We start from the raw sequence: 12,204 nt of genomic DNA, 5'->3' as shown, positions 1-12,204 counted from the left end.
CCAAGCCTCAGTTAGGATACTGTGCCCGGACGAGCGTACACAATAAGGAAGGATTTTGAATCCCGGGTAAGACTCATACCAGCCACACCAATCACACTGTACAACCTGTGATCTGAACCCAGTTAACAGCATGATAACAGCGGAGCCTCTGAAAAGATGGCTCACAACAATAATAACCCGATTTTTGTAACAATAACTATGTACAAGTATTGCAGACAATCCGCACTTGGGATGGGCGCCCAGCATCCACTACGGACTACGAGAAATAGAATTATCGGTAAGTAAATTCTTATTTTCTCTGACGTCCTAAGTGGATGCTGGGGACTCCGTCAGGACCATGGGGATTATACCAAAGCTCCCAAACGGGCGGGAGAGTGCGGATGACTCTGCAGCACCGAGTGAGAGAACTCCAGGTCCTCCTCAGCCAGGGTGTGCCCCTGACCAAGTAGCAGCTCGGCAAAGTTGTAAAGCCGAGACCCCTCGGGCAGCCGCCCAAGATGAGCCCACCTTCCTTGTGGAATGGGCATTTACATATTTTGGCTGTGGCAGGCCTGCCACAGAATGTGCAAGCTGAATTGTACTACACATCCAACTAGCAATCGTCTGCTTAGAAGCAAGAGCACCCAGTTTGTTGGGTGCATACAGGATAACAGCAAGTCAGTTTTCCTGACTCCAGCCGTCCTGGAAACCTATATTTTCAGGGCCCTGACAACATCTAGCAACTTGGAGTCCTCCAAGTCCCTAGTAGCCGCAGGTACCACAATAAGCTGGTTCAGGTGAAACGCTGACACCACCTTAGGGAGAAACTGGGGACGAGTCCGCAGCTCTGCCCTGTCCGAATGGACAATCAGATATGGGCTTTTGTGAGACAAAGCCGCCAATTCTGACACTCGCCTGGCCGAGGCCAGGGCCAACATCATGGTCACTTTCCATGTGAGATATTTCAAATCCACATATTTGACTGGTTTTAAACCAATGTGATTTGAGGAATCCCAGAACTACGTTGAGATCCCACAGTGCCACTGGAGGCACAAAATGGGGTTGTATATGCAGTACTCCCTTGACAAACTTCTGGACTTCAGGAACTGAAGCCAATTCTTTCTGGAAGAAAATCGACAGGGCCGAAATTTGAACCTTAATGGATCCCAATTTGAGGCCCATAGACACTCCTGTTTGCAGGAAATGCAGGAATCGACCGAGTTGAAATTTCTTCGTGGGGCCTTCCTGGCCTCACACCACGCAACATATTTTCGCCACATGTGGTGATAATGTTGTGCGGTCACCTCCTTCCTGGCTTTGACCAGGGTAGGAGTGACCTCTTCCGGAATGCCTTTTTCCCTTAGGATCCGGCGTTCAACCGCCATGCCGTCAAACGCAGCCGCGGTAAGTCTTGGAACAGACATGGTACTTGCTGAAGCAAGTCCCTTCTTAGCGGCAGAGGCCATGAGTCCTCTGTGAGCATCTCTTGAAGTTCCGGGTACCAAGTCCTTCTTGGCCAATCCGGAGCCACGAGTATAGTTCTTACTCCTCTACGTCTTATAATTCTCAGTACCTTAGGTATGAGAAGCAGAGGAGGGAACACATACACCGACTGGTACACCCACGGTGTTACCAGAACGTCCACAGCTATTGCCTGAGGGTCTCTTGACCTGGCGCAATACCTGTCCAGTTTTTTGTTCAGGCGGGACGCCATCATGTCCACCTTTGGTTTTTCCCAATGGTTCACAATCATGTGGAAGACTTCCGTGTGAAGTCCCCACTCTCCCGGGTGGAGGTCATGCCTGCTGAGGAAGTCTGCTTCCCAGTTGTCCACTCCCGGAATGAACACTGCTGACAGTGCTATCACATGATTTTCCGCCCAGCGAAGAATCCTTGCAGCTTCTGCCATTGCCCTCCTGCTTCTTGTGTCGCCCTGTCTGTTTACGTGGGCGACTGCCGTGATGTTGTCCGACTGGATCAGCACCGGTTGACTTTGAAGCAGAGGTCTTCCTAGGCTCAGAGCATTGTAAATTGCCCTTAGCTCCAGTATATTTATGTGGAGAGAAGTCTCCAGACTTGACCACACTCCTTGGAAATTTCTTCCCTGTGTGACTGCTCCCCAGCCTCTCAGGCTGGCATCCGTGGTCACCAGGACCCAGTCCTGAATGCCGAATCTGCTGCCCTCTAGTAGATGAGCACTCTGCAGCCACCACAGAAGAGACACCCTTGTCCTTGGAGATAGGATTATCCGCTGATGCATCTGAAGATGCGATCCGGACCATTCGTCCAGCAGATCCCACTGAAAAATTCTTTCGTGAAATCTGCCGAATGGAATCGCTTCGTAAGAAGCTACCATTTTTCCCAGGACTCTTGTGCATTGATGCACTGACACTTGGCCTGGTTCTAGGAGGTTCCTAACTAGCTCGGATAACTCCCAGGCTTTCTCCTCCGGGAGAAACACCTTTTTCTGGACTGTGTCCAGAATCATCCCTAGTAACAGCAGACGTGTCGTCGGAATCAGCTGCGATTTTGGAATATTTAGAATCCACCCGTACTGTCGTAGAACTACTTGAGATAGTGCTACTCCGACCTCCAACTGTTCTCTGGACCTTGCCCTCATCAGGAGATCGTCCAAGTAAGGGATAATTAAGACGCCTTTTCTTTTAAGAAGAATCATCATTTCGGCCATTACCTTGGTAAAGACCCGGGGTGCCGTGGACAATCCAAACGGCAGCGTCTGAAACTGAGAGTGACAGTTCTGTACCACGAACCTGAGGTACCCTTGGTGAGAAGGGCAATTTGGGACATGGAGGTAAGCATCCTTGATGTCCAGGGACACCATATAGTCCCCTTCTTCCTGGTTCGCTATCACTGCTCTGAGTGACTCCATCTTGATTTGAACCTTTGTATGTAAGTGTTCAAAGATTTCAGATTTAGAATAAATCTCACCGAGCCGTCTGGCTTCAGTACCACAAATAGTGTGGAATAACACCCCTTTCCTTGTTGTAGGAGGGGTACTTTGATTATCACCTGCTGGGAATACAGCTTGTGAATTGTTTCCAATACTGCCTCCCTGTCGGAGGGAGACGTTGGTAAAGGAGATTTCAGGAACCTGCGAGGGGGAGACGTCTCGAATTTCCAATCTGTACCCCTGGGATACTACTTGTAGGATCCAGGGGTCCACTTGCGAGTGAGCCCACTGCGCGCTGAAACTCTTGAGACGACCCCCCCCACCGCACCTGAGTCCGCTTGTACGGCCCCAGCGTCATGCTGAGGACTTGGCAGAAGCGGTGGAGGGCTTCTGTTCCTGGGAAGGGGCTGCCTGCTGCAGTCTTCTTCCGTTCCTCTACCCCTGGGCAGATATGACTGGCCTTTTGCCCACTTGCCCTTATGGGGACGAAAGGACTGAGGCTGAAAAGACGGTGTCTTTTTCTGCTGAGATGTGACTTGGGGTAAAAAGGTGGATTTTCCAGCTGTTGCCGTGGCCACCAGGTCCGATGGACCGACCCCAAATAACTCCTCCCCTTTATACGGCAATACTGCCGTTTGGAATCTGCATCACCTGACCACTGTCGTGTCCATAAACATCTTCTGGCAGACATGGACATCGCACTTACTCTTGATGCCAGAGTGCAAATATCCCTCTGTGCATCTCGCATATATAGAAATGCATCCTTTAAATGCTCTATAGTCAATAAAATACTGTCCCTGTCAAGGGTATCAATATTTTCAGTCAGGGAATCCGACCAAGCCACCCCAGCGCTGCACATCCAGGCTGAGGCGATCGCTGGTCGCAGTATAACACCAGTATGTGTGTATATACTTTTTAGGATATTTTCCAGCCTCCTATTAGCTGGCTCCTTGAGGGCGGCCGTATCTGGAGACGGTAACGCCACTTGTTTTGATAAGCGTGTGAGTGCCTTTAATTTTCTATCGGGGGAGACCCACGCATCATCACACACTTCATTTAATTTATCTGATTCAGGAAAAACTACAGGTAGTTTTTTCACACCCCACATAATACCCTTTTTTGTGGTACTTGTAGTATCAGAAATATGTAACACCTCCTTCATTGCCCTTAACATGTAACGTGTGGCCCTAATGGAAAATACGTTTGTTTCTTCACCGTCGACACTGGAGTCAGTGTCCGTGTCTGTGTCTGTGTCGACCGACTGAGGTAATGGGCGTTTTAAAGCCCCTGACGGTGTTTGAGACGCCTAGACAGGTACTAATTGGTTTGCCGGCCGTCTCATGTCGTCAACCGACCTTGCAGCTTGTTGACATTATCACGTAATTCCCTAAATAAGCCATCCATTCCGGTGTCGACTCCCTAGAGAGTGACATCACCATTACAGGCAATTGCTCCGCCTCCTCACCAACATCGTCCTCATACATGTCGACACACACGTACCGACACACAGCACACACACAGGGAATGCTCTGATAGAGGACAGGACCCCACTAGCCCTTTGGGGAGACAGAGGGAGAGTTTGCCAGCACACACCAAAACGCTATAATTTTACAGGGACAACCTTATATAAGTGTTTTCCCTTATAGCATCTTAATATGTAATAATATCGCCACAAAAATGCCCCCCCTCTCTGTTTTAACCCTGTTTCTGTAGTGCAGTGCAGGGGAGAGCCTGGGAGCCTTCCCACCAGCAGTTCTGTGAGGGAAAATGGCGCTGTGTGCTGAGAATAGGCCCCGCCCCCTTTTCGGCGGGCTTCTTCTCACGTTTTTCTGACAACCTGGCAGGGGTTAAATACATCCATATAGCCCCAGGGGCTATATGTGATGTATTTTTAGCCAGCATAGGTACTTTCATTGCTGCCCAGGGCGCCCCCCCCAGCGCCCTGCACCCTCAGTGACCGTTGGTGTGAAGTGTGCTGAGAGCAATGGCGCACAGCTGCAGTGCTGTGCGCTACCTTAAGAAGACTGGGAAGTCTTCAGCCGCCGATTTCTGGACCTCTTCTCTCTTCAGCATCTGCAAGGGGGTCGGCGGCGCGGCTCCGGTGACCCATCCAGGCTGTACCTGTGATCGTCCCTCTGGAGCTAGTGTCCAGTAGCCTAAGAAGCCAATCCATCCTGCACGCAGGTGAGTTCACTTCTTCTCCCCTAAGTCCCTCGATGCAGTGAGCCTGTTGCCAGCAGGACTCACTGAAAATAAAAAAACCTAACAAAAACTTTTACTCTAAGCAGCTCTTTAGGAGAGCCACCTAGATTGCACCCTTCTCGGCCGGGCACAAAGATCTAACTGAGGCTTGGAGGAGGGTCATAGGGGGAGGAGCCAGTGCACACCACCTGATCCTAAAGCTTTTACTTTTGTGCCCTGTCTCCTGCGGAGCCGCTATTCCCCATGGTCCTGACGGAGTCCCCAGCATCCACTTAGGACGTCAGAGAAAATACATATTTTTCCATACAATAATAGACCATATAATCTGGACTTAAACCTAATAGGGAAATTGTCAAATACCCTGTACTGGATATCAGATAAAACAAGCACTTGTAAAGTGAGCGGTAACAATATGCAACATTTGTATCCAACAAATAGAAACAGTGTTGTATCCTTGGTATGAATAAAATGTTATAATGTGGAGTAGTTCATAGGATTTAGAAAGGTAACTGCAGTCCCATGAATGTTTTAATATGGCTCCGCTACGTACAAATGCTCCAATGTCAGATAAAGTCAAAATTACCTCTACCGTGGGCTGGTTTCTAACCGAGCGGCCTCGGTTAGATTATCCTGCATTGCCCACCACGTAGCTGTCACTGGGAGGGAGAGTGCAAAAAAGGAATTGAGGAGTCCTCACCGGTTTCGTCACGCTCCATGTGACTTTCTCAAAGGTCACGTGTAGCGCGACGAAACCGGTCAGGACTCCTCAATTCCTTTTCACCTACTGGACTTTCACACTCTGCCTAACCAGCATTTTGCACGATTAGCACTTTCATTTATATTACTAGACCAATATTGGCCTTATAGCGGCTCATCATTCTGTGTACGCCGCAGCAGACATCGAGGCCCGCCGAGCGGCATTGGCAACACAGTCTCCATAGCGGCTCCTTTATACTTCCAGCAGTGTCTCCGTGTAGGACTCCACACGGTGCAAGCCCTGCCTGTCAATCAGGCAGAGGTGATCACTAGGAAATGACGGCCTTTGGCCGTCTGGCATGAGCCGGCGAATGCGCAGTACTGACCCGATCGCACTGCTGCGATAAAATGCAGCGTGCGATCGGGTCAGAATGACCCCCAAAAGCCAGAACCACAATCTCTTGGTTAAGATGGAAAAAAAGATACCACTTTAGGTAAATAACCAGGGCGAGTTTGAAGAACTGCCCGGTCACGGTGAAAAATCAAAAAGGGTGGACGACAGGACAAAGCGCCTAAGTCCAACAACCTCCTAGCAGAGGCAATAGCCAGCAGGAACACGACCTTAAGTGTAAGGCATTTAAGGTCCACAGACTCAAGAGGTTCAAATGGAGACTCTTGCAGGGTATTTAAGACAACAGACAGCTCCCATGGAGCCACAGGGGGGACATAAGGAGGCTAAATCCGTCAAACACCCTGAGTGAAAGTATGAACTTCAGGTATAGATGCAATTTTTCTCTGAAACCACACCGACAAGGCAGATATATGAACCTTGAGGGAAGCCAGACAAAGGCTTAAGTCTAGGCCTTGCTGCAGAAAAGCCAAAAGCCTAGAAGTTCTGAACGAACAGGCATCATAATTCTTAGCAGTACACCATGTGAAGTAAGAGTTCCAGACCCTGTAATAAATTTGTGAAGAAGCCGGTTTGCGGGCCTTCAACATAATTTGAATAATCACCTCGGAGAATCCCTTGGCCCTCAGGAGTGAAGCTTCAAGGGCCACGCCGTCAAAGTCATTCTGGCCAGGTCCGGATAGACACAAGGGCCCTGAACGAGGAGGTCTGGGCGTTGAGGAAGTAGAAGAGGGCGCTCTATCGAAAGACCCTGCAGGTCTGAGAACCAATGCCGTCTGGGCCATGCTGGAGCGACTAGGAGTAGCATTCCTCTTTCTTGCTTGAACTTCCGTAGTACACTGGGCAGGAGTGACACTGGAGGGAACACGTATGGCAGCTGAAAGTTCCATGGAACTGCCAGTGCGTCCACGAACGCTGCTTGAGGATCCCTTGTCCTTGATCCGAAGACCTGAACCTTGTGATTGTGTCGAGACGCCATCAAGTCTACATCTGGTAGGACCCACTTGTCCACTAGGAGTTGAAAGACTTCCGGATGAAGACTCCACTCTCCGGCGTGAACGTCCTGACGACTGATGAAATCCGCTTCCCAGTTGAGGACTCCGGGAATGAACACTACCGATATTGCTGGCAGATGGCGTTCTGCCCAACGGAGGATTTTTGATACTTCCAACATTGCCATGCGGCTTTGAGTGCCACCTTTATGATTTATGTAAGTCACCGTGGTGGCGTTGTCTGATTGTACTTGAACAGGTCTGTTCTGTACCGGAGGCAGGGCAAGCGTCAACGCATTGAACACTGCCTGCAATTCTAGAATATTTATCGGGAGGAGATATTCCTCCCTGGTCCACCGACCCTGGAGAGAGTGTTGCTCCAACACCGCGCCCCAACCTCGCAGACTGGCGTCCGTTGTCAGGAGGACCCAGCTGCAGATCCAGAAGGGATGACGTCTGCTCAACTGTTGGTCCTGTTGCCACCAGTTCAGTGACAGACGAACCTCTGAAGAGATCATTTGAGACCTGATCCGTTGAGGCAGGCCGTCCCACTTGGAAAGGATTAACCTCTGCAGAGGGCGGGAATGAAATTGAGCGTACTCTAGCATGTCGAAAGCAGACATCATGAGGCCTAGTACTTGCATCGCTGAGTGTATCGACACTCTTGGGCAAGAGAGGAAGTATCTGATCCTGTTCTGAAGTTTCAGAACTTTCTCTGGAGACAGAAACAATCTCTGGTTGTGTGTGTCCAGCAGTGCCCCCAGGTGCACCATGCTCCAAGCAGGGACCAGCAAGGACTTTTTCCAGTTGAAGAGCCACCCGTTGGCTTGTAGGAATTGGACAGTCAGTTCCAGATGACTGAGGAGAACATCTTGGGAGTTCGCCAGGATCAGCAAGTCGTCCAGATACAGCAGGATCCTGGATTCCCTGACGACGGAGAAGGGCCATCATCACGGCCATGACCTTGGTGAAAATCAGAGGGGCCGTGGTCAGTACAAATGGCAGAGCCTGGAATTGATAATGTAGGTTGCCAATTGCAAACCGCAGATACTGCTGATGCGATAAGGCAATAGGTATATGCAGGTAAGCATCCTGTATGTCCAGGGATACTATATAGTCATCGGGTTCCATGGCCAGTACAATAGAGCGCAGTTTCCATACGGAATTTGGACACACTCACAAATTTGTTCAATGATTTGAGGTTGAGTATAGGCCAGAAGAACCCATTTGGTTTCGGAACTAGAAACATGGTCGAATAGTATCCCCTGCCTCCCTGGGACAGAGGTACCGGCACTACCACTCCTGTGTCCAGGAGGGATCGCACAACCAAGTGTACAGCTTGCACCTTCAACGGATCCGAAGGGATAACAGTTGAGCCAAACTGGCGAGGGGGACGTTTCTTGAAAGAGATTGCGTACCTGTGAGAGACAACTTCCAGCACCCAGGCGTCCGAAGTGGTCTGTAGCCAGGCCTGGGCAAACTGCAGAAGTCGGCCTCCCACCCTGGGGTCCCCCAGGGGGAGGCCCACCCCATCATGCAGCAGGCTTGTCTTGTTTGGAAGCAGGCTGACGGGCGGCCCAGGATTGTTTAGGTTTGGGCTTAGTGGTTTTGGAAGCACGAGCCTGTCTCTGGTACACCTGACCCTTTGCTTTCCCTGAAGCTCTAAAGGAACAAAAAGTGGTACTTTTAGCCTTCAGAGCAGAAGGATTAGTACTTGGAAGAAACGCAGTCTTAGCAGTCGCCAAGTCAGTCACAATCTTGTTCAGATCCACCATAAAAAGGATGTCTCCCTTAAAAGGGAGCACCTCAAAGGTCTTTTTGGAGTCCAGGTCCACCTTCCAGGACCTTAACCACAGACTTCGGCGAGCCAGGATAGACGTAGTCGACGCCTTGGCCGCCATAAGACCTGCCTCAGAGGCCGCCTCCTGAATATAGTGGGAGGCTGTGGTTATATAAGACAGATATTGTCTGGCAGTGTCACAAAAATCCTGAGGCTGCTCATCCTCAATTGCCTGATCCCATACTTCAATTCCTTTCGCAGCCCAGGAGGCTGCCATAATGTGTCTATGTACAGCACCTGTAAGGGAGTATATAGACTTCAGGCAACCCTCCACACGCTTATCCGTCGGTTCCTTCAGTGAGGTGACAGTGGTGACAGGCAGAGTAGATGACACCACAAGACAGGCGACATGAGAGTCCACCGGTGGTGGAGTTTCCCACTTGTTACTCAACTCCGCAGGGATAGGATAACGAACTAGCATCTTTTTAGACAGGGAAAATTTATTTCCTGGAGACGCCCAGGATTCTTGACGTATGTTAATTAAATGGTCAGAATGTGGTAAGACTACTTTAGTAACCTTCTGACATTTGAACTTATCAGGTTTCTTAGAAGCAGTAGTGGGCTCGATCTCATCATCTATTTGGAGAATCAGCTTAATAGTCTCCACTAGGTCAGGAACATCAACCTGAGTTGTAGATTCCTCATCAGAAGCGACTGCATCAGTCTCTGATGGATCAGTATATTCCCCATCCTCATCAGAAGAATCATCCAAAATATTAGTGGATTGAGAGGAAGAAATGGCCCGCTTAGATGACCCCTTGCCCCCAGAGAGGTGTGGGGTAGACTTTTATAAAAAAAAAAAAATGCAGAAACAAGGATATATAGCCAAGCGCACCGTCACTCCAATCTATGTGCTGCCAGCAAAATAAGGCTACTCAACCCTATTCAAAAAGAAAAAATCCGATACAATACAAAACTATTGCAGAGCACGTAGATTGGATAAAAATATATTTTTACTTTTATCAATTCCTTTCAATAAAAATTCAGAAAATTCATTTTCTGATGAAGCCGCTGAACCCGGAGGGAGGCGGGGAAACGCGTTAACGGACTCACCAAACTCTGCTCCATACCACTGTGTATTGCTCACCGCCAGCCGCAGCTCCAGCTTTTCTACATGACCTGTACGGATCTTATCCCCCAGAGATGACTGCGTTTAAAGGTTGAAAGCACCAGCAGCCGGGAGGACTCCTTTGCCATTCTAATGCTGGAAGGAGCGGTGAGCTAAATTACTTTGTCTGGCCAGACGTTTTTTCAAGTCGTTCAGCTTCAATGGATCCTAATTGCTGAAAGGACTTTCTAACCCCTTGTGGCTACGTTAATACTGCTAACTGTGGATAACAGTGACTAACGCTTTGCTGGACTAATTTGTGTCAGCGCTTCACGCTGCTACATAGACTCACAGTGATACAGTGTTGCTTACTGGTGAATGAACTGCTACATTGGTAAACTGTTTGCTAAACAGTGTGACTGTTAAGATATATACCATAGATTTCAGTGCTAATAATTAGCTATAAGAAACGGCACATAAGGGTGTTATATTGGTATATGAAATTCAGTGACATAATGAGATTAATTGTTGAATGATTTTTTAAATACTCCCTATCTATATTTGATGCATATTTTTGATGAGAGGTATTTTCTAGGAGCTGTATATAGCAGTGTCCATACAGAAAGGAGAATACACTGTATGCTTTGCAGACAAAATATTTAGGGGTTAAAATTACCGGCCGGTGGTTATGGAAGAATGAATGTTGTGATTTTATTGGTATTTTTATTGAAAGGAATTAATAAAAGTAAAAATATATTTTTAGCCAATCTACGTGCGCTTCAATAGTTTTGTTTTGTATGGGGTAGACTTTTGTCTAACCAAAGATTGTTTTAGTTGTTGTAACTGGGTAGACAGAGCGTCCGCCCAAGGTGGATTAACCAGAGGGACGATATGTGGCTGTAATGGCACAGGATGTCCCACATGGGGCTGAAGACGTGTCACAAGCGTATTCAGCATACTTGAGAATGCTGCCCAAGGTGGGTCCTGATTGGCCACAGGTGCTGCGGGTTGACTGGGAGGTATATGGCATCCAGTGCCTGAACCATCAGTTAAAACTTCCCCCTCAGGTAAATCAGTGGTGCCAGCACTGCATGATGCAGAAGCGGTCGCGGATTTTCTGCCCTGTGTGGCAGACATTATAGGGAATGTAGCCTTAGAGAGTAACAGTACAATATAGCCAGACAAACACAATACCTGCAAATAACCCCCTGTGTTATGTGACAGTAAATATAGGGCACCAACAGAGGATTTAAGCAGTATGAGGTGACAGAAATACACAGCAAAAAAATGCCAAACAGTATATACAACATATGAGACCCTGACGCACCTAGCCCCACAGGGGGGGTGTGATACACGAAAATAAAATCCACACAGGAGCTACAGACACACTCGGTCACAGGTACTATGCAGAATGTATTATAGATAAACAATAAAACTGCACTGGACTAGTTAAACTACATATAGATATGTATGAATATAGATATAACAATGCACAGTAAACACTGGATGTATATCACAGAATACTTGTACTAAATATACAGATAGCAGTACACTTGTTCTCAACTAACACTAAAATCACATGTAGAATACTTAAGTGCCTGTAAATGCACAGCGCTGTGAGACAGGCGGCTTTACAGAGGAGACAGAGCCCTGCAGTCCCGGAGATCAGCTCAGCTATGTGAAGATGGTGCCAAATGCAGCTCCAGGGCGGGCACACCAGCAGTAGATGGCTCCCGGAGCTAGGGGAGGGGCTACAGGTCAGCGCCTTGTCCCCTATGCTGGGCCTCACCACCGGGTACTGTGGAGCCTATGTAAAATGGATTTTAGTAAATCCGTCCTGTGCTCCCTGCCCTGGTGGATATAGTGGGGTCCCTGTGCAGTACAGTGTCCACGCCATCTCCTGAAACCGCGACTTACCGGCGGGTCCGACCTGGGGACCCTCTTACCTCCTCTCTGGCGTGCAGCCACGCGATCCTGGAGAGCGTCAGCGTTAGTGTGCCTGATGACCGGTGCGCCTCTGCTGCAAGTACCTGGGAACCCAGCCACGGGAGTATGCAGCACTGCTGGGGAGGTGATGGAGCCGCAGCACACTATGTCACAATGACATATAAAGTGCTGCGTCCCTTG

At 48.8% G+C, this 12,204-nt stretch overlaps 1 protein-coding gene across 10 annotated transcripts in view; it reads right to left on the bottom strand.

The window, feature by feature from the left end:
• The window catches only part of LOC134981122 (oocyte zinc finger protein XlCOF7.1-like), a 121,043-nt gene that overhangs the window by 93,237 nt on the left and 15,602 nt on the right, over window positions 1–12,204 (bottom strand). The window lies entirely within an intron of this gene.

The sequence above is a fragment of the Pseudophryne corroboree genome, chromosome 12 (assembly GCF_028390025.1).
Source record: "Pseudophryne corroboree isolate aPseCor3 chromosome 12, aPseCor3.hap2, whole genome shotgun sequence".
NCBI lineage: Eukaryota > Metazoa > Chordata > Amphibia > Anura > Myobatrachidae > Pseudophryne > Pseudophryne corroboree.
The sequence above is the reverse complement of the archived record's forward strand: the minus strand, read 5'-3'. Positions and strand labels throughout refer to the sequence as shown.